This window comes from Myxine glutinosa, chromosome 9 (assembly GCF_964187855.1).
Source record: "Myxine glutinosa chromosome 9, kmMyxGlut1.1, whole genome shotgun sequence".
NCBI classification, from domain to species: domain Eukaryota; kingdom Metazoa; phylum Chordata; class Myxini; order Myxiniformes; family Myxinidae; genus Myxine; species Myxine glutinosa.
Window position 1 is genome coordinate 67,126,808 of NC_136269.1, and position 22,105 is coordinate 67,148,912.

General features: G+C 42.6%; 1 long non-coding RNA gene across 1 annotated transcript in view; it reads right to left on the reverse strand.

Moving 5' to 3' along the window:
* Positions 1-8,771: 8,771 nt before the first annotated feature.
* LOC137435354 (uncharacterized) overlaps positions 8,772-22,105 on the reverse strand; it is a 45,292-nt gene continuing 31,958 nt past the window's right edge. The window contains exons 2-3 of the long non-coding RNA XR_010986045.2: positions 9,253-9,319; positions 8,772-8,881 (exon numbers count right to left, since the gene is read on the reverse strand). This is a non-coding gene — a long non-coding RNA (uncharacterized LOC137435354). The remainder of the gene's footprint in view (positions 8,882-9,252; positions 9,320-22,105) is intronic.

The window sequence follows — 22,105 nt, forward strand, 5'->3', positions numbered from 1 at the left end:
TATCTGCTTTGCAATCCTGAATACCGCTCTCTGACCCTCTTCCGAATCCAAGCGTTCTCTGAACATTTTCCTGCATGCCTCCTGCGCCTTTGCTACCTCTTTCTTTGCTGCCTTCTTCGCTGCCTTATAACTTTCATGCTCTGCCTTTTCTGCCCCCGTACCCTTCGCCTTCTGCCACTCCTTGAAGTTCTTCCTCTTCTCGTCAATCCTCTTTCCTACTTCATCATCCCACCACCATGTTTCCAAGTGCCTCGGTGGTCCTTTTGTCCATCCACATACCTCACCAACGGCTCCCAACAGACTATCTTTCATTGACTTCCAACCACTTTCAAGCTCAACCACATCATTCTCTACCCTACTGAGCCTCTCTTTTAATGCCTCCCTCACCGCCACCTCTTTCAACCTCCACACCTTCATTCTCGGTGGGTACTTCATCCGCCGAGCTCTCCTGGCACCTTTTACCCTTATGTCGCAGACAACCAAGTGGTGCTGTGAAACAGCCTCCTCCCCTGGGATCACCTTTGTGTCTCGGAGGTGCCCCTTATCTCGCCACGCACCATCAGGTAGTCAACGGTTGTCGTCGACCCACCTGACGTGTATGTAACAATCATATTATCCTCTTTCTGGAACTGAGTATTACAAATCAATAAACCAGTTCCATCAGCAAACTACAAAATCCTTTCACCTTCTCCATTCCTCACACCATATCCGTAACCCCCATGAACTCCCTCAAAACCATCCATACTCCTTCCCACATGTCCATTTAGGTCTCCTCCTACCACAACAACTTCCTCATCTTTCACGTTTTCCATCAGCTTCTCTATTGCACACCAGAACTTGTCCTTCTCTTCATCGCACCGACCAACCTGCAGAGCATATCCCGAGATGCGTTCACCAAGAGCTTTCCAATCATCATTTTCACCATCATCAACCTTTCACTCACTGTAGTCACACTCACCACACTGTCTACAAACTCCTTAGAAAACAGGACACCAACACCATGCACGCCTTCTGGGCACCCTTGCCGCACAAATTTGTATTTCTGTCCCTGCCTACCCTTCACCATTCTCACACCACTTCCCTTCCATTTCGTCTCCTGCACACAACATCTGTCCACTTTTCTTCTGACCAATACTTCCACCACTTCTCCTGATATCCCTGTCATTGTCCCTACATTCCATGTCCCAAACCTCAGAAACCGATCTCCACGTCGGGCATCAGACGTTTCGTCATCATAAATGGAGTGATTTCCACCCTTGCTTCGATCAGGTTCCCCACCTTGATTTTTGACGAGAGGGAGTGGGGTCCCCCACGGGGTACTTCGGGCTGTATCCTGCCCATATGTAGTTGTAATTGTCATGGTTCCCTTTTTGAGGCAATGTTTTTATGGCCGGATGCCCTTCCTGACGCCAACCCTTTTAGTCGCCTCTTACGACACGCAGGGATACGGTGTACCTATTCTAAACTGGGGTACACTCTGGCACGACTGTATGTATTGGCCACGACTGTATGTATTATACAAATCAAGCATTTTATAACCTCCCCACCCCTCATGCAGCATTCTAATCATATCGTATGCAAACGTATCCAAAATCCCACTGTCTACTTGTTTGCATACCCCTGGAAGAACTATGTTTGAAATTTGAACAATGGTTCAGGCATTAACCCCTTGTCAGAACAAAAGACTGGGAATGGATAGGGGCGATGGTTGGTATAGGGTGTGAGTGAGTCAGAAGTTGATGGGTCAGAGTGGGGTCATGGTTCAGGAAGCACATGGTGTGGAAACGACTAATTTTGACAGGGAAGGTCAGTGTTCAGGGGTAAAAAGTCAAGGGGAGTAGAAATGAGAGAAACAACAACATGCATTTTAAAGGCCATTTTCCCTGCTAGAGCGGGGGTTAGCCTTGCGGTCCCCACGACAATCTTCTCCATTTTGCCCTATTTTCTGCATCTCTCCTTGTTAACCCCCTTGCCTGCATTTCTTCTTCCACCATCTTTAGCCAAGTCTTTCTCGGTCTTCCCCGTCCTCTGCTTCCTTCTACATTCATTTCCATCACTCTTCTCAACCAGTCACTTTCATCCTTCCTCAACACATGACCAAACCATCTCAACCTGTTCCTCTTCACAGCATCAATCACAGGCTCTATTCCCATCATCTTTCGCAATTCATCATTTGTCTTCCTCTCTCTCAACGATACTCCACACATCCACCGAACCATTCAGATTTCCACCCTTTCCAACCTTCGTTGCTGCTCTAAGTTCATCACCCATGTCTCGCTCCCATAAATCATAACACTTCTCACACATGCAGCATACACCTTTCCCTTCAGCTTCAATGACACTCCCCTCATCATCAGCACGCCACTCAGTTCCCGAAACTTCTTCCATGCACATCTCACTCGAGCAACCGTTGCCGAGTCTGATCCACCTTCTCCATTCAGCATGTCTCCGAGGTAGCAAAATGTTTTCACACCTTCCAGCTTCACGCCGTCTCCAAGATCCAACTCAACATTTCCTCCATCTGCAGCCCCCTCTGTGCACACCTTACATTTGAATGTAGCTGCCACACTGGTTAATGACCCTCTCAGACCACTACATTTTTGATGAACCCACTCAGCGCACATTGTACATTGAATGGAGTTCACTCCGACACCCTTCCTACACACAGCACAGGGCCACTTCCCAGTTCTTTCCACCTCACCACATGCTTTACCACTTGCCATCACCTTCGTCTTTCCGATATTCACCTTCAGACCTTTTGTCTCCATACATTCCTTCCACGTGTTCATCTTTTCCTTCAGTCCATCCATACTTTCCGCAATCAACACCAGATCATCTGCATACAACAACTCCCACGGTAAACCCTCCTTTACGTTCTTAGCCAGCACCTCCATCACAGCGACAAATAGTAGTGGACTTAGTACCGACCCCTGATGCACTCCCACCTTCACGTCAAACTCACCACTGTTCCCGTCCTTCGTCCTTACAGCTGTGCGTGCTCTTTTGTACATTGCCATCACGACTCTGATCAATCATTCCTCCACTCCTAACTTCCTCAATGCCCATGTCAATACTTTGCGTGGTACCCTATCGAATGCTTTCTCCAGATCAACAAACCCAAGAAACAACTTCTTCCTCTTCTCCATGTACTTCTCCTGCAACTGCCTCACAATGAAAAGCACGTCTGTCGTTCCTCTTCCTGGCATGAATCCAAACTGCATTTCGTCGATCTTCACTTTCTTCCTTATCCTCCTCTCCAACACCCTTTCCAATACCTTCATTCCATGCTCCAAGAACTTTATCACTCGGTACGAGCCACACTCCAGAGGGTCACCTTTCCCCTTGTATCGAGGGATGAGGGTACTCAGTTCCCAATCCACTGGAATGCGGCCTTCTTTCACCACCAGATTACAGATCTCTGTCATTCTCTTCACACCCCAACTTCCTGCTGCCTTCAACATATCTCCCACAACTCCCATCGGCCCTCCCGCTTTTCTACCCTTCATTGCTTTTATCGCTTCCTCAACTTCCTTCTCAGTTATCTTCTCTGCCGGTCCTAAAACTGGGTTACTCTCTATGTTGCCATCCCATTCATTCTCTGTATTCAACAGCATTTCCATATATCTTTTCCATCTTCCTTTAATTCCATCTGGGTCGACAACGATTTGTCCCACTTCATCCTTCAAGCAACTCACCCCCATCACATCACACCTCTCTTTCGCTATCTGCTTTGCAATCCTGAATACTGCTTTCTGACCCTCTCCCGAATCCAAGCGTTCTCCGAACATTTTCCTACATGCCTCCTGCGCCTTTGCTACCTCTTTCTTTGCAGCCTTCCTGGCTGCCTTATAACTTTCATGCTCTGCTGTTTCTGCTCCCGTACCCCTTGCCTTCTGCCACTCCTTGAACTTCTTCCTCTTCTCGTCTGTGGGGAGAAATGAGAGAAAAGTGAAAATAATACATGAAAAATACAAAAGCTAGAAGTAACAGAAGATTAGATAAACGAAAGCAAATTTGAAAGCTAGTTATCCAGTTCCGTCCACCCGGGGCCGACTTCTGATGACATCAATCAGATTTCTCCAAACATCCCTATCCTGAACTGCTTCCCGAAGCTTTTACCGAGACCGATTGGTTTCAGCCTTTACCCCCAAGCTGGTTTACCATGTGGACCTCTCCCAGTCCTTCTCTTCTTCACATTTATACCCCTAGATAGGATCTCGACAAAGGTTTGTCATTCTTGAAGTAAAGAGTGTTTTCTGGGTGCTTCTTAACCTGGAAGTAACCGGAAATTTATTGCACCTTGGCAATCAGTACAGTTCTGAGGTCAAATCCTAACCCTGACATTCATAACCTCTTCCACTTTTACACAAGACTGCAACTTTTAGAACACATATTTCACCTTCACAAATATTACACAATATAACCAGTACATTCCACTATCAAGTCCTAGGTGCACCAGTGCTAACTTCTAACTTCCTACTTCACGAAAACACCACTTAATAGACCCACAAATAACTTGTGACAGCCTTGGTATTCCCCTGAGATACAAGTCCATCATGAGCTTCTCACAAGTCTTTCACCTGAAGTATCATGGAATATGAGTGTCCCCACTCTGGGTTGGTACATCTGTTTCCCATCTTGCTCCTCTGTATTCAATTGACTCCAAAGCTCTCCATGCCAACCTTTCTCCAGCATATCTCAGCAGGAGGCCAAGTCCCTCGGTCTGTTTCTTGCCCATCACAGAAAGGTTGGCAGAGACTCCGCTTTCTATTGCCTGAATTCTGATCATGCTACTCCTGCCATGTTGTCCCTTTGGCCTCCCAAGCCCATCCAAGTTACATTAATTCTTTCAGAATCACACCTGTATGGTTACCTTTTCCAATTCGAAGTTGAACACTCACCTCCATTCTTCATCCCTCTATTTTTTATACAAAGTTGAAGCTCATGGAGAGGCTAGAACATAGAACGAATCAGGAAGTAACAGAATATATGGAACAGTCGAAAGAGATAGTCAGGAAATACACCAATGGCAGGGTTGAGGGACAAAATAGAGGGAGACGTGGACGATACGATATTCTCCTGTCTGTGGATATAACTCTATATGTTGTCTTGTGTCCATCCCCACAGTCCTCCAGTCTCGCTGCCCATCGTCTCCTCATGCCGCTTCCCTTATTGACCCATTCGCCCTACCCCATTCCTTTCTGGCACTCATCTACACCTGTGTGACGTCTTTGTCTCCATGTTCCTTTTTGATCCAGTACCAGTCTGTGAAACTGACTTGACAGTCTCTCTCACTCTCTCACAGTCTCATTACCCAGTCTCGCTGTCCAATTGTTTTCTCGCGAAACCTTTTCTCGACGTTCTAAGAAAAGTTTCTAGACTCTCTTCATAAGTCTGTCTGGTAGATATTATATTAATTCACCTTGAGTTGGTCTTGTAAAATGTTTTCAACATGTTGCCGAGAATCTCCACTCATTGGACAATGGCATGTCATTGCAGTTGGCTCAACCTTGAATAACATATTGAGGAATGTAATACTGCCATAGTAAAGTGGTGATGATGCCACATTATAATATCATATAAGAGGCTTTAAAAGACTGCTCCATACATGACATCATGACCATGCCTCCCAAGCAGGGTGTGATTTGTAAAATTTATAGTGGGGAAGGGGGGATAAAATTGATAGACATCATGTTTTTGTTTTTTTTGTATACTGAATCGAGGCTCGTGAAAGAGCTAACATTTATTTCACAAACAAATCAACCAGCCAAACAAAACACAAAAAGAGGGAGCGGAAGACAAGATGGGGAGAGAAGGGGAAGCACACAACCACAACATTTGAGAGCAGGGAGAAGTGTGGGAGGGAGAGGGCTTGGGGGCAGGAGGCGTGGGAGGGGGAGGGCGGGGGGGAGAGGTATAAAACACAAGGGGACCGAAATTAGCGGGGGTAGAAAGGATCAAGGTTTTGGATGGGGGAGGATAAGAGATGGTGGTGAACAGCTGTTTTAAAGACCTGGAGGGTGCAGTGGGATTGAAGAGAGTGAGGGAGTTTGTTCCAGAGGCGGGAGAAAAGAGGAATGAAGGAGTGAAGGTGAGCAGAAGGTCTTGATTTTGGCAGTTTAACCATAAGAGGGTTGCAGGCAGATCTTGTGCGACCTGTAGGAATATTTGGGGGACAGAGCCCAGAGAGGGCTGGGGGGGCAAGGCCAGAGAGGAGTCGGTAGAAGACGGAAAGACCACCAACCTGCCTGCGGTGAGTGAGTGAAAGGCCCTTGGAGTTAGCTTCATCGCGGGAGATTCCAATGATTCTGAACGCTTTGGTTTAAACAGCGTGAAGACGGGCTAGGTGTGAGGCAGGAGCACCAGACCAGAGGGGAGAGCAGTATTCCATAGAGCTGCGGATGAAAGCCTTGTATGTGGTGAGGAGCTCAGGTGTGCCAAGGAAGGACTTCGCACGACGGAGGATGCCCAGTCGGCGACTGGCTTTGGAGGCCAGATTTGAAATGTGGTTTTCCCAGGAAAGATCATGGCAAATAGTGAGACCCAAAAGCTTGAGTGACAGAACTTCTTGGAGAGGATTATTCAGAAAGTGGATGGGAGGGTTTTCCAGTCGGTCTTTTCGGAGAGACATCGTAAGAGTGTGAGATTTATCAGGATTGAAAGACATGTTCCATTTGTTTGCCCAGTCTGTGATTTTGTCCATGTCTGCAGAGAGTGAGGAGGCTGCAGACTGCCGATCTGAGGGATGAGGAATGGAGCGACAGAGAGTAGAGTCGTCAGCAAAGAGATAGAGAGGATTTTCAAGAGAGTCAGAGAGATCATTGATGAAGACCAGAAAAAGCACAGGGCCCAGAACACTACCTTGGGGAACTCCAGCCTGAACAGGAAGAGGAGATGAGAGAAACCCATTCAGGGCCACACGTTGACTACGACCAGAGAGGAAGTCCACCAGCCATGCGTGGAGATTTCCATGGATACCAAAGGAGGAGAGTTTGGTGAGCAGAGCAGGGTGCCAGACCATATCGAAGGCACGTGAAATGTCAAGGGAGACAGCTCTAATTTCCTGTTTGGCGTTGAGGACCTCCATCCATTGTTGAGAAAGCAGAAGCAGCATGTCCAGAGTGGAGTGACCAGGTCTGAAACCAAATTGATGATCAGAGATCAAGCCATTGGACAAGTGGAAAGATTTCATATCTGAAGCAATGATGGATTCCATGACTTTGCTGATAATTGGGAGAAGGCTGATTGGTCTGTAGTTGCTGGGATCTGTTTTTGCACCTTTTTTGTGCAAAGCGGTGATGTTGGCTGATTTCCAAGCAGATGGCAGATGACCTTCAGCAAAAGAGAGGGTGAAGAGAACAGAAAGAGGGAGTGAAAGAGCAGAAGAACATGATTTTAGGACCCGTGGGCTGATGCTGTCAGGACCAGTTGCAGAATCAGAGTCGAGGGTTGACAGAAACTTTTCCACCTTGTCAGGAGGAAAGGACACAGAGTCCAGGAGCAGCTGGGTACGACTGGGTACGGTGGGTACAGAGAGGGATGGGTTTGGGACACAAGATTTAGAGGCAAACACAGAGTTGAGGCATTCAACTTTTTCACTTGCGGAGTCAGCCGTTAAGCCGTTTGAGGTGAGGGAGGGGATGGAGGGGGAACAAACACCAGAAACAGATTTGACCAGATGCCACCAGGATTTGGAAGAGGGAGACAGATAAGAGAGTTCGGTCTTGAGAACGGTGAGATATTTTTTCCTGGCTCTCCTGAGGGTGGACACACACTTGTTTCGGGCTTTGTGAAAGGAAATGAGATTTCCTTCCGTTGGATTTGCTTTCCAGGATTTGTTTGTTTGTTATTTCGGACTTTTACAATTTACAATCTTATACATAGCAATGGCAACATAAAGCTGAAAACTCACATTACAATTCATACATTTCTCACTGAAAAAAGTAATGATAAAATAATCTTGGAACTATTTAAGCTCCACATGTACAGATTGAAAACTTTACCACTTCAATCAAAGTTTGACATACATTTTTATTGACAAATGTGAGCCAAAAAAAGAGCAAGAATTGCTTTGCAATGCATGTCACCTACCAAGTTTCAGTTAAATATCAGTAAACACATCCCTTTATTTGGGTGGTGTATAATGCCGCATTCAGTGACGAAAATAATAGTTTTTTAAAAAACCCGATTTACATATATGAAGCAAAAAGATGCGTACAGCTTAGGAGCATATATAAAATATAGTGTAATTGCACTGTAATTCATTCTGATTGATCATTGTAATTGCACTGGGCCATCGACTAACACCCAGGCAAAATTCCTTAGGCCTGCCAATCTGCCGAACATAAAAAAAAACCTGATACACGTACATGAAGCAAGAACATGCGTACAGCTTAGGAGCATATATAATACATTGTGGATATATACCTGGGATCCTTCAAATTGCACTGGGCCATGGACGAGCACCTAGGCCTATGGCCTGCCGATCTGTGCTGCTTCATGGAATGGTGGCGCATGGTTTTAATTGGGGTGGAGTCAGGCCAGCTGTCCAGCCAATGGGAGTAAAGCAGTAGCGTGGAGTCAGGGCAGCTGGAAACTGAGGTATGTATAATATGTGATATTTTCTACGTTCAAAAAGGGCATAACTCCATGAAAAATTGGGGAAACGCCCCAAAACTCAAACTTGTTCTGTAACTTATCATATGTTAGAGGGTATGGGAAAAAATCCAAAATAACTACAGGTGGGACGGACAGACGGACGGACAGCAAACCTCTGGGTAGGGGACTAATAACTCGCCGGATGAATCTTCAGGTTGGTTCTTCTCTGGTTGTTTTACAAAAGCAGCAATTAATGTTTGCTGTCTCTCCTGCTGATCTTATCCTGTTTGTGTGGTTAGAACAAGCTTTGTAAAATCAGTTCATGCTCAAAAAGGATGCATTTATCATCTCTAAATGTCAGATGTTAAAATTTCACAAATTCAATCACCATCGACACAAAATCTTTTTACATTTCAGGCCAAGTCAGGATAAATTTATCCCCTGCATCCTCTTGGATGGCAATTTCAAGTGCAGTGCCAGGGATAAAAAAAAAAGAAAAAAAAAGCAGAGCCAGGGAAACCCACCTCTCCTCCATCCCTCTGTCAAATCGCACCATGCTCCTAAGTCTACCAATACAGAGGTTTCTAGAACATAGGTTCGATTACAAAATAGTTGGAGATTTCTAGTAACTTCCAAAGTACTCCAAAAGCTTACCTTTAATTTTATGTGGTGAAGCTTGCATGAGCGGAGCAACTTGTTGAACCGTATACTACTGTTACGTCTGTGGGGGGAGGGGTAAGGACAAGATGGCGGGTTAGAGATTACCACAGAACAGATAGAATTGTACAGAGTAGTATGGTCTGTGTACGAGTTGTTATCCAATCTTGAGGTAATTAGCAGCTGCGTGTAGCTAAAGGATTGTCTATTTAAACGTGCACCATATAGAGGGTAGTGCATTATGGTAGATAGCAAGGGATTAAGTAAATGGCATGTGTGTACAGGCCTCCCTGTAAACATCCACCGGATGGCAAGAGAAGAGCAGAGGAGAGCGAGGCAGCTAGAAATGGGGCTCTGCCAAGCAAGGCAGAGAGGGAAGTGGAGCTATGATTGTATCCTAAAGGGGTTGGAACCCAATGCCTGGAGGGGTGGAGGGTTGTCAAGAGAGCAAGGGGGGAGCTGAGAGGCTCGCGAGAGTGGATGCTGAGGGAGGTGGGGGAAAAGGACAGTTCCATGGGGAATTGGCAATGTGCCAAGGGGGAGGAGCTTTTGAGGCGCGAAGGTATCATGCTCATTCAGGGAGTTCAGAAGCGATCTGGAGTGTCTGGGGAGATTTTGGTGTGTGAAGGATCACACTCTGAGGAAGGCTTTTGGTGTATGGCCTCAAGGAGGAACCTGCCTTTTACTGTGTGCCTGCCTTCACCCTGTGCCTGTTTTGTCGCTCCCCCCCCCCCCCCCTTTGCCTGCATTGTCATCCGTCCGCTTCCCCCTCTCACCTGTTTGAGACTGCCCCATCCTTCTGCGTTATTACAACAGATATAAGCCACCTGGTTTTTGTCCATTTCTCTATCTGTGTTTGAGTCCGGTGTGTGGCACCATAGGTCCGTAGTTCTTTTGTAAATAGTTACTTATTGATCACTTTTTGATTGATTTTTCCCTTACCCTATCCCGCCGTCGAAATCCCCGCCACTGGAATCAATCTTCCCTGTTGTTGGGAAGATTATTTGTTACGGGAAATAAACCTGTTGTGTTTACAAGATAAGGCTCTCGTGTTTCTCCTCAGTTCCGCGCCAGCATAAGGCCACCATAAATTGAACAAAGTGTGAGGGGGTTAAACCCTGTTCGCTCCATCCATTCAGCAGTGGTGTTAATCGCCATGAACACAACAACACTATAAAAAGAAGAATTTTTCGCAGTCAAAATTTTTCATGGTACTTTCTTAGAGGATAGAAATGTACAAATATAAATGCTGCAAATTTAACATCTGAACAGGTTACACCGATTCATAAGCTATGTACCTGCACAAAAATATCCAAAAAATCCATAAACCCTTTGACTTGTACAAGAGTTAGCATTGGGTCTCATTTATTTGTCCCTATATTTCAGTATACACACAAACAGGTCTGGCCAGTCGGTTTGAAAAAAAAAGTGGACCAATGATTAGGTGAGCCACCCACCCTAAGCTATTGGGAGTTGGGACATGGCAGATGATGTTGGTCATAATGACAAGTACAATAAGATGCGAATGTTGAGCAATCAAGACCGGCCCAGGCAACCAGACTCTGATGTTTCAGGCGCAAAAGCGTAATGGTTAGAGCGTCCGCTCAGTGTCTGGAAGGTCGGCACACCGGCAATCATATCAAAGACCCTACATTCCTAATGATCCTACATACAATGACCTAATGTGCTGCTTCCTTGCTTGACGTTCAGCATTGAAAAAGAGGAGAGCACGGACAAACAACCATAGGTTGGCATCCGCCATGTTGGCTTGATGGGCTTAATGGCCTCCTCCTGTGTTGAAATCACTTTGAAGGTAACTCGTTAAGAAATCCAGACTAAAAGCTTTCCAAGTTTACAGACATTTGTAAGATGCATCGAGCCATTTAATGAGCATTTCAAGCCAAGACAGCGATAGCTGCTAAGTGCTGCAAAAATGTTGGTCTGTGATATAAAGTGTGAAATGAATTAAGTTGTTGGTTGTTTATGGCAGATCATTTTTTTAGATGGCTATGTCATTAGATGTCGCATTAAAAAGGATCAAGAGAGGGACGATGCCTGTAAAAGATAACATTTGTTAGCCCATCCACGGTACAGCAGGAGATGGGGTTTTATAATCACTTTTGTGTGTGTGTGTGTGTGTGTGTGTGTGTGTGGTGCATTGTGTGGTACATTGTGTGGTACATTGTGTGTGTGTGTGTGTGTGTGTGTGTGTGTGTGTGTGTGTGGTGCATTGTGTGGTACATTGTGTGTGTGTGTGTGTGTGTGTGTGTGTGTGTGTGTGTGTGTGTGTGTGTGTGTGTGTGGTGCATTGTGTGGTACATTGTGTGTGTGTGTGTGTGTGTGTGTGTGTGTGTGTGTGTGTGTGTGTGTGTGTGTGGTACATTGTGTGTGTGTGTGTGTGTGTGTGTGTGTGTGTGTGTGTGTGTGTGTGTGTGTGTGTGTATCTTTTTGAAACATTTTTGTGACATTTGAGTTTTGTCATCAAATTTTCACCACAGCTTTATTATGATAATACGGAGAAGGCAGATTAATAATTTTGTCAAAAGGTTAAAAGGTCAAAGATCAGCATTACCTAAAATCATCAATTTTCATCCAATTGACCTGAAATTTAAATTTACCATTTGAGTGTTGTCATCAAATTTTCATCAAAGCTTTATTATGATAGTATGGAGAAGGTAAATTAATAATTTGCTCAAAAGGTCAAAGGTCAGCGTCACATTAAATCATCAATTTTCATCCAATTGACCTGAAATTTAAATTTACCATTTGAGTTTTGTCATCAAATTTTCAACAAAGCTTTAATGTGATAGTATGGAGAAGGTAAATTAATAATTTGCTCAAAAGGTCAAAGGTCAGCGTCACATTAAATCATCAATTTTCATGCAATTGACTTGAAATTTTAAGAAATTGCATATTGGGTCACAGAAGTGGTTCACCAATAAAAAGCTAGAAGCTGATTAATTTTTTAGATCTAAAGCTCAAAGGTCAAGGCTGCATAAAATCATAAATTTTCATTTTTTTTTTTTTTTTTTAATGCTCTCATTATTTTGAGCATATGGAAGACGAAGACGCCTGTATACAAATGGACGTGGACGGGCTTTGCATTTTCAGATGCTTTCTAGTTAGAGTTGCAATCAAAGTTATGGAGATATTTATCTTCCAAAAAACAATTTGGGAATGTAATTTGTAGACATGGCTAAGAAATTAGGCACCCATTTACTTCTCAATGTTCCAAGTTATTCTGCAAGCTATTCTTACATGTTCCACGTTATTCTTACATTTAAAGCACTGCACCAGGAGGCTCAATATTAAACAGCTTTGGTCAGATTTGAAATCTACTACATAAGAGAACCGTTTGTCTGTCTGTGTGTCTGTCTGTGTCGCCAATTTTCTCAGAGATGGCTAAACTGATCTTCGTCAAACTTTCAGAGGTTTATCAGTGAGTGCCTGGGAGTGTTTAGGCCCAAAAAAAAATTTTGGGCAAAAAAAAGTTCGTTTTTTTATTATTATTAAAAAACAAACAAAAAAAAAACGCTCGATAGTACCTAAGCCTTTTAAAATTAATGACAGTTATATACAAGTGCACATTCACATAAATAAATACAAAACAATCACCGGACATTTGAACACAAATAAATCGAACAATTCCAGAAGTGTACAAAGTTGGTAGTAAGGCTTCTTCTTCTTCCTGATCGGCCTCACACTTAACTCAGAAATGTGATGAACGGCACATTCAACAGCATATATTCAACGAAAAGGTGATGAACCTCCTTCCACTCCCCCCACTCCCTTCCTCACCCCTCCCTCTCTTCCCTCCTGCCTCCTCCTGCCTCCCCCCCCCCCCCCCCTCGCCCGGCAATGCCGGGTACTTCTGATAGTATTATATAAAGCTTAAAATTTGTACGCGGTAGCTCAGAGGAGTTGAAATTCCACATTCTGGACACCAATATTTAAAAGGTAAAAGATTCCCTTGCGTTAGGCTTCAGAGTGGGTCGAAGGGTCTGATTGACCAAATTTGAAGCCACTAGATGGGGCCTCGTTACAACCCAAACTTAACAGTTTTTGCTACCGCAGCAGCACTTCCTACCAACATGACAGAGCATATATGTAATACCCATTGAATAAACAAGCAATTTAATAATTAATAATAATTATTACTATCCTCATAATTAATAAACCTATTACAAAGAATCACTTCAAGCAAGACACAGTTAAATAAATTCTACACAAAGATAACAGGACTCACCATGGAGACCAACTTAAGACACATAAAACAGCTCTTTACAGTTCAGGTCAATATAAAACATGTTGCAACTGATTATATTTTAATCATTTTCATTTCTAAAACGGTTTTCATCATTATACTAAGGAATACAAAGATTTTTTTGTTATCATCGGATTGTTTATCATTAGACCATTTGACTCACTTTCACAAAAAGCTTCACCTTAGATTCATTTTCATTGCTTGGGTTATTGGAAGCTGAGCCAGTCTCAACCCCAGTTTCCATAACTTTCCCTGTTTTCAATTTCCCTCTTCAATCTGACAAGACATCTCATTACAGATGACAAAAATTCAGCTGGAAACCATCATTTTAACCACCTTTCAATCACATTTGAAGACAAAACTTGAAAATATTTTACGTCAAGGTTTAAAGAAATTAACTTACAACGAATTCCAGTAATTTTGCAAACTTTATTCCCTTTAAGTAGTCTTTATTTAAAACTAACAAATGTACCCGGCATTGCTGGGAAACACAGTTAATAGTGTTATTATTGTGTATGTGAGAGTTCTTAATACAATTACTTGTTTTGTTCTACAATTGCATTGGTGTGGTTTTACCATGGTTTATTGGAACACACAAAATAACAAATCTTTCTGCCGTGTTCCCGCTCGAGACTCTGAGATGCACCGTGACCGGAGTTTGGGGAGGTAACACATAACACTGATATTATTCTCTTACAGGAGACCCATGCTACAAATACTCTAAAAACTGAGTGGGAGAAACATTTTGGAGGTCAATGGTTCTTGAGCGGATTTCCTACATCCAAGGCCGGTGTTGCTATTTGCTTAAGCCACAGGTTTTCTGCGCAGCAGGTTTCCTTCAAGGAAATATCTAAAGGACACCTCATATCTATAGAGTTCTTGTGTAATGCACAAAAAATTTTTTTTGGTGAACGTCTATACTCCGAGTGATCCTATAGAAAGGAAAAAATTTCTTTCCTATACTAGAGGATTTCTTTAAAGACCAGGATTCGACCGCGTTCATTTGCATTGCTGGAGATTTTAATTGTACACTTTGCCCAGAAGTCGATAGGAATGGTCATGAGCTTCATGTAGCCTCTACTAAGGGTTTGGAGAACATCGTTAATAATTATTGTTTTAAAGATGTGTGGAGGCTACAACACCCACGTCTGCACAGCTACACATGGTGCAAATGTCAGGATGGGTTTATATCAAGGGCAAGACTTGATAGAATCTTACTATAATTCACCAAATGTCCGTCCGTCTGTCTGTCTGTCTGTCCGTCTGTCTGTCCGTCCGTTCGAAGGTACCGCAAAAATGGCTGAACCGATCGCAACGATATTTTGGGTGGGTAATCCTGGCCTCTCCTGGAGTAAAATAGGCTATATTGTTTTTCCAATTTCAGCTTTGGCCTCCAGCATTTTCAGGATTGGACTCCCGTATAACGTAACGTTATTTTCCCGGGTGCTGCACAAACGGCTGCACCGATCGCTGCACAACTGCACCGATCGGCTGCACCGATCAGACTCGGTGACCTCTGACAAAAACCTTATATAAGAACATGGGTTGAATCCCTGCTTGAGAGAATACCAACCCCCTCCCCGCCATCACGGTGGTCTCTCCAACTCACAATCCCACGAGATATGTGGAAAGGACGACCCAAAACCAATTATCTTCTTTTTGATTCGTATATAAACATCATTAAAAGTAAATAAGGACCTCTGCCAAAGTTCAAACGACGTGGGTTTAATCTCTGCATGAGAGAATTCCACATAGCTATTTTGGTGGTGTATAAGCTAACAGATCGCTGTCTCCATCGATCTTGCCGAGGTCGTAACACCTATCGGCTCAAAATCATTTTAACTGTTGACTTAGTAGTTTTTACAATGAAGGAAACATTAACAATGTTGTTAAAAGTTTATTTTGTGATTAATTTGTGATTAGAGTTATGTTGTTTGGAATGAAAAAAGAGATATCGAGTTCAAGTGAATGACGACATGCCGTGATGGTTTCTACTTTCTGAACGTGAACTTCGCATATCGCCATATGCAGATTCGCCACGGATCCACGATCGATGTTTCCATACGTGAACGTACCCATTTGTTTGCGAACGGGTACGTTTTTCATGGAAGTCCTTCACGAACTTGCTGTCCATGTCTGATGTGCGACTGAAGGTGCAACAGGAATGTGGAATTTATTGGTTTCATGCTTTAGCATTTGCCGTATCTGCATTGCCTGTTTGCTTCTGGTCTCCCACCCATGCTACGCATGGGTATCTCACTAGTATATGTTAATAAGCCAATGTTAAATGTTGAAACTGTGTCCCAAATTCTACCAACCGGGTTCACAGATCATAGTTTAGTTGTGCTGTCCTTTAAATTGCCATTGCCATCAGGTGGTAGTGCATACTGGACTCTTAATACTCGTCTTTTAAGTGACAAAAAATGTAAAGACTATTTCAAGACTGTATGGGAAAAGATCTGCACCTCCAAGGTTGAGCACACAAACCTTCAGTTGTGGTGGGACCTTGCGAAATCCCAAATAAAATATTTCTGCCAGCAATATAGTCTATATACAACCAAGGTGCAATCTCACTCAATTGATTTGTTAAAGTCTGAAATTGTTTCATTAGAGCAAAATAATGACGATGCTGGAAAGGACACATGAGACTAGTTGCTATTGGCAAAGAGAACATTGATAACTGAAATGGTTAAACGAAGGGCAATGGGTACCTTGGTATGAATGTGGATGAGCAATCTGAGGCGAAATATATGCCAAACAAAGAGTTCTTCAGATTAGAGAACTTTACCAAAAAATCACAACAAATTCATGGCTTACTCACTCCAAATGGGGCTTTGACGACATCCCAGCAGGGAATTTGGGGTGTCTTAAAATACTTTTACTCTGACCTTTACTCCCCCTGGAGTGTGGATAATGAAATGATTGATGCAGGAACTGATTGCTGGACTTCCAAAGCTTGAAGAGGACCAGCGACGAGTGCTTGACTCCTCAATCTTGGCCGAGGAAAATATGTGCCTTTTCATGTGCCTTTCACCGAGGAGAGGCTTCCGTCTGGTCATTCTGCCATAAAGCCCAGATCGGTGGAGTGTTGCAGTGATGGTTGTCCTTCTGGAAGTTTCTCCCATCTCCACACAGGATCTCTGGAGCTCAGCAGAGTGACCATCGGGTTATTGGTCACCTCTTACCAAGGCCCTTCTCCCCCAATTGCTCAATTTGGCCGGGCGGCCAGCTCTAGGAAGAGTCCTGGTTGTTCCAAACTTCTTCCATTAAAGAATTATGGAGGCCACTGTGCTCTTGGGAACCTTCAATGCAGCAAAAAAAATTTTGGGGGCTTCCCCAAATCTGTGCCTCGACACAATCCTGTCTCTGAGCTCTGCAGGCAGTTCCTTCGACCTCATGGCTCGGTTTTTGCTCTGATATGCATTGTCAGCTGTGAGACCTTATATAGATAGGTGTGTGCCTGTCCAAATCATGTCCAATCAATTGAATTTACCACAGTTGGACTCCAATCAAGGTGTAGAAACATCTCAAAGATGATCAAGAGAAATGGGAGGCACTTGAGCTAAATTTCAAGTGTCATAGCAAAGGGTATGAATACTTATGTCAATGTGATATTTCAGTTTTTTCTTTTTAATAAATTTGCAAAATTTTCTAAAATCCTGTTTCTCTTTTTCATTATGGGGTATTGAATGTAGATTGATGAGGGAAAAAATGAATTTAAACTATTGCAGCATAAGGCTGCAACATAACAAAATGTGAAAAAAGTGATGGGGTCTGAATACTTTCTGAATGCACTGTATGTATGTATATATATATATATATATATATATATATATATATATATATATATATATATATATATATATATATATATATATATATATATATATATATATATATATATATTCAACATCAAAAGAAACTTATCAAATCTTTAGAAGGACACTCATTGAAATCCTCCATGCAAAAATGAAAAATATTTGAACACAGGTAAAGTTCAGCTATCTTTACTAAACACATGTCAATAAACACAAAAAAACAAAAAGCATGAACATCACAAGGGGTGGTGCAACAAAAGTCACAGCACTGCAACACAAAGGCACGCACCTGAATACAGTCAAAACAAAATGACACAGGAATGGACACAACACTCCTAACAGTCAAGGACAGAATGACAGCAGTCTTCAATATTGTGTGTGTCCTACCTGAGCTGTGATGCAGCCTGTACACCTCCGAAGCATGCTCTGTACCAGGCGTCTGATGCGGTCCTGGGGAAGTCTATCCCACTCCTCCTGCAAGCCTTGAATGAGCATTTGCCGATTGACAGCCGTTGATCTCCTCGATGCAAGACGTCGACCAAGCTCATCCCATAAATCCTCAATGGGATTGAGGTCAGGGGAATAAGGCATCCAAGGCATCACTTCAACACTCTGTTCCTGGAGGAAGTTGGTGGTCAGGCGAGCAGTATGGGGTCGAGCGTTGTCCTGCTGGAAAACTGTGATGTTAGGATGAGCCTGGAGAAATGGCAGCAGATGAGGTCTCAAAACTTCATTGACATAACGCAGACTAGTGAGATTGCCTTCGATGACGACCAGAGGTGTCCTGAAACGGGTGGAAATGCCGGCCCATACCATCGCACTGGGATCCCCCCCCCCCCCCCTCCAACTGATCTGGCGAATACAGCGCATGATGCATACTTTTCCCCACCTCTGCGCTATACCCATTGACGCCCATCAGTAGCATGGAGGCAAAATCTGGAATTGTCGCTGAACCAGACTGCAATCCACTGTTGCTGTGTCCAGCGGCGATGCTGCAGCTGTTCTGCCGATACACTGCGTTCACCACTGGACCTCTGCAAGGACGTCTTGCCACCAGGCCCCAACTTCTCAAGCGCCTCCTCACAGTAGAGACACTGATGCGGTTGTTGTGGCGACTTTTGTCACTGCAGCTGTTTGCGTCGCAGGGAAGAAGCGATCACAAAGATGCTGCAGCACAATCCAGCGGTCTTGGTTTGGGGTGGTTACCCGTGGTTTTGCTCTTTGTGGACCATCATTCACAGTTCCAGTTTCACCGTAACGCCTGGCCAGGTTGGAAATTACAGGCTGTGAACAACCAAGACGTTGGGCAATTGTTCGCTGGCTTACGCCAGCCTCAAGCATCCCAATTGCCCTTAAACGTTGTTCAGATGTCAGGCGTGGCATCTGAACTTCTTGTTGTTTTCCCTGTCAGAAGCCTCTAGACTCTAGAGTGACTATAGACAGCAGTAAATGAATATCTAACCACAAGAACTGAAGGATTTCATTATGAGGGTCATTATTTAAAAGAAAGGATCCCTCTACAGAACAACTCAGGCATGCCATTGTTGATCAACCAGGTGATTGAAGTGAAGTTCCCGTTACATAATCAGCAATTACAATTGAAGAAACATGTTTGTAAAGCTGCACATTTCAAAAAATGAAAGTGAAAAGTTTCTTTTGATGTTCAGTTTACATATACAGTCACATGAAAAAGTAAGTACACCCCATGTAAAGTTTTGACCTTTTCAACATATTTCAACATACAGCTATTTGATCTTCATTTCAACAATATTGATAGATAAAGGTGATATAATATAACAAATATGAAACATTTACATTTTGTAGTCCATTGCATAATTTAAATAAACATAAATGCAAATTTCGCATGTGGAAAAAGTAAGTACACCCCATGAAATGTTTTTTATCTTTTTAACATATGTGGACATATCAATATTTGATCTTCATTTAAACAGTATCTATAGATAAAGGTGTTCTAATTGAACAAAAAACAATGAAAATTTGACTTTGCAATAATTTATTCAACAAAAAATTGTTGCACAGCCCGTTTCAAATCCCCTCACAACATCTCGATGGGATTTAGATCTGGGCTTTGACTTGGCCATTCCAGAACCCTCCATTTCTTTCTTTTCAGCCATTCCTTGGTGGATTTATTGGTATGTTTAGGGTCATTGTCATGTTGCAAGGTCCACCTTCGGTTGAGCTTCAACTTTCCGACAGATGGCCTCACATTATCCTCCAGCACCCTCTGGTAAAATGAAGAATTCATAGTGGATTCTATGATGGTGAGCTGCCCAGGCCCTGATGCAGCACAGCTGCCCCAAACCATAATATTTCCACCACCATGCTTTACAGTTGGTATCAGGTTCTTGTGGTCAAATGCTGTCTTTGGTTATCGCCAAACATGTCTTCTGGTACTGTGGTGAAATAGCTCTACATTTGACTCATCTTTCCAGAGCACATTGTTCCAGAAGTGCTGGTCTTTGCCGAGGTGTTCATTGGCAAACTTTAGTCTTGCCCTGATGTTCTTTCTGGACAGCAAAGGTTTCCTCCTGGCAAACTTCCCATGTAGATCAAATTTGTGCAGCCTCTTTCTAATGGTAGACTCATGCACTTTGACATCAACAGTGGCAAGAGCTACCTGTTGGTCCCGTGATGATATTCTGGGGTTCTTAGAGACTTCTTTCAGCATCTTTCGGTCTGCTCTCGGGCTGAACTTGCTGGGGCAGCCTGGCCTGAACAAGTTGGCAGTTGTTTGGAATCTTCTCCACTTGTAGATGATCTTCCGGACAGTCGAATGATTGATTTCAAATTGTTTGGAGATCTTTTTAAATCCCTTCCCAGACTCGTAGGCATCTATAACCTTCTTTCTGAAGGCCTCAGAGAGCTCTTTTGATCTAGGCATGGTGACGCCGCACACTTAAACAACAAAGAGCAAACCAAAGTAAATGTCTGAGGTTTAAATAAGACAGGTACCTCCAAGATCCTCTCTAACGATGTTCTAATCATTTGCACCTGAGCTGATGCACCTGATTCTAATTTTAGGTATTTGAAGTAGTGATAAATGTAGGGGTGTACTTACTTTTTCCACATGCAAAATTTGCATTTATGTTTATTTAAATTATACAATGGATGACAAAATGTAAATGTTTCATGATATTTGTTCTATTATATCACTTTTATCTATCAATATTGTTGAAATGCAGATCAAATAGCTGTATGTTGAAATATGTTGAAAAAGTCAAAACTTTACATGGGGTGTACTTACTTTTTCATGTGACTGTGTGTGTGTGTGTGTGTGTATATATATATATATATATATATATATATATATATATATATATATATATATATATATATATATATATATATATATATATATATACATATATATATACATATATATATATATATATATACATATATATATATATATATATATATATATATATATGTGTGTGTGTGTGTGTGTGTGTGTGTGTGTGTACTAAATATATGCACGTATCCTTAATAATATAATTAATCCTTCTACAAGATTCTGATAAACTATAACTCAGTATTGTTAAGATTCATCAAATAGCTGAACTATTTCTATCACATCTAATATTAATATTCTTCTCATGAACAATACATTGGAGATTGGTACCTTCATGAGGATATTTATGAGAAGAGTCGAGAAAGGACATTTGTCATTATAATGTATAATATTAATTTAAAAGGACGAGGGACAAATTTCAATTGAGATGCCAGCGATAACTCGCTTACTCCCGAGGATAGACATTTCATGAACACTTTTCGAAGTTTAATACTTTTGGGGCAATTGCAACAAGCCGAGGGTTCAGGTCTGGTCGACTCAAACACCAAATTGTCTGAATTGTGATTAGGAAATTTAGACTGCTAAATATTGGCTGGTTTTTGGTATTGTGGAGGGTTTTTGGCTGGCTTTTCCCGAAATTAAGGTGCCCCCCCCCCCTTGTTAAATTAAGTGATCACCTTACCCCCGTATAGCAATGTGGTCAGAACGACTAGGACCCGGGTGTCCGTCAGCTCCACTGTGGCCTATTGTTAATGTGATGTACACATTACCTATCTATGGCCTTTTGGCAGACATACAATGGAGATTATCCCATTGGGCCCTCCCTTCCAATACCCTGGTACACCATTTTAACAGCTCAGTGCAATTCACTTGTCCCTTCTGCGAGCACAAGGAGGACCTCTTTCACGCGTACGTGCAATGCAAAAGATTAAACGCACTTTTTCTCTTTACTTTCAAACCTTTTTCATAAACTGTCTTTTCTTTTCACTTCACACATGTTTGTGTTTGGGCTACCTTTTAAGCTTTTAAGCCCTTCCTGGTTGCTGTTGCGAAATATGGTATATATAAATCGAGGAAAATTAAAATTGACAATGGTCACAGGTCTGACGTCATGCCTATTTTCAAAGGGTTTGTTGCAGCAAGACTTCAGTTAGAATTTGCCTATTACCTAAGTATGGAGAATGTTAAACTTTTTGAGAAAAAAATTGTGCTGTGGTAATGTTCTGTGTTTTGTGGATAAATTGGAATTGGTGATCACCTTGTAATGATTCATTGAAAAGGTTTTGATTTTTTTTACTGCCTTTGGAATTGTTATCCTTCTTTTCAAACTGTTTTTTTGTGGATCAAATAAACGGTTTGCAAGTTCAAAAAAAAAATTCTGTCTCTCTCTCTCTCTCTCTCTCTCTCTCTCTCTCTCTAACTTTGTCATGACCATGATTTTGTGAAGGTGGGGAT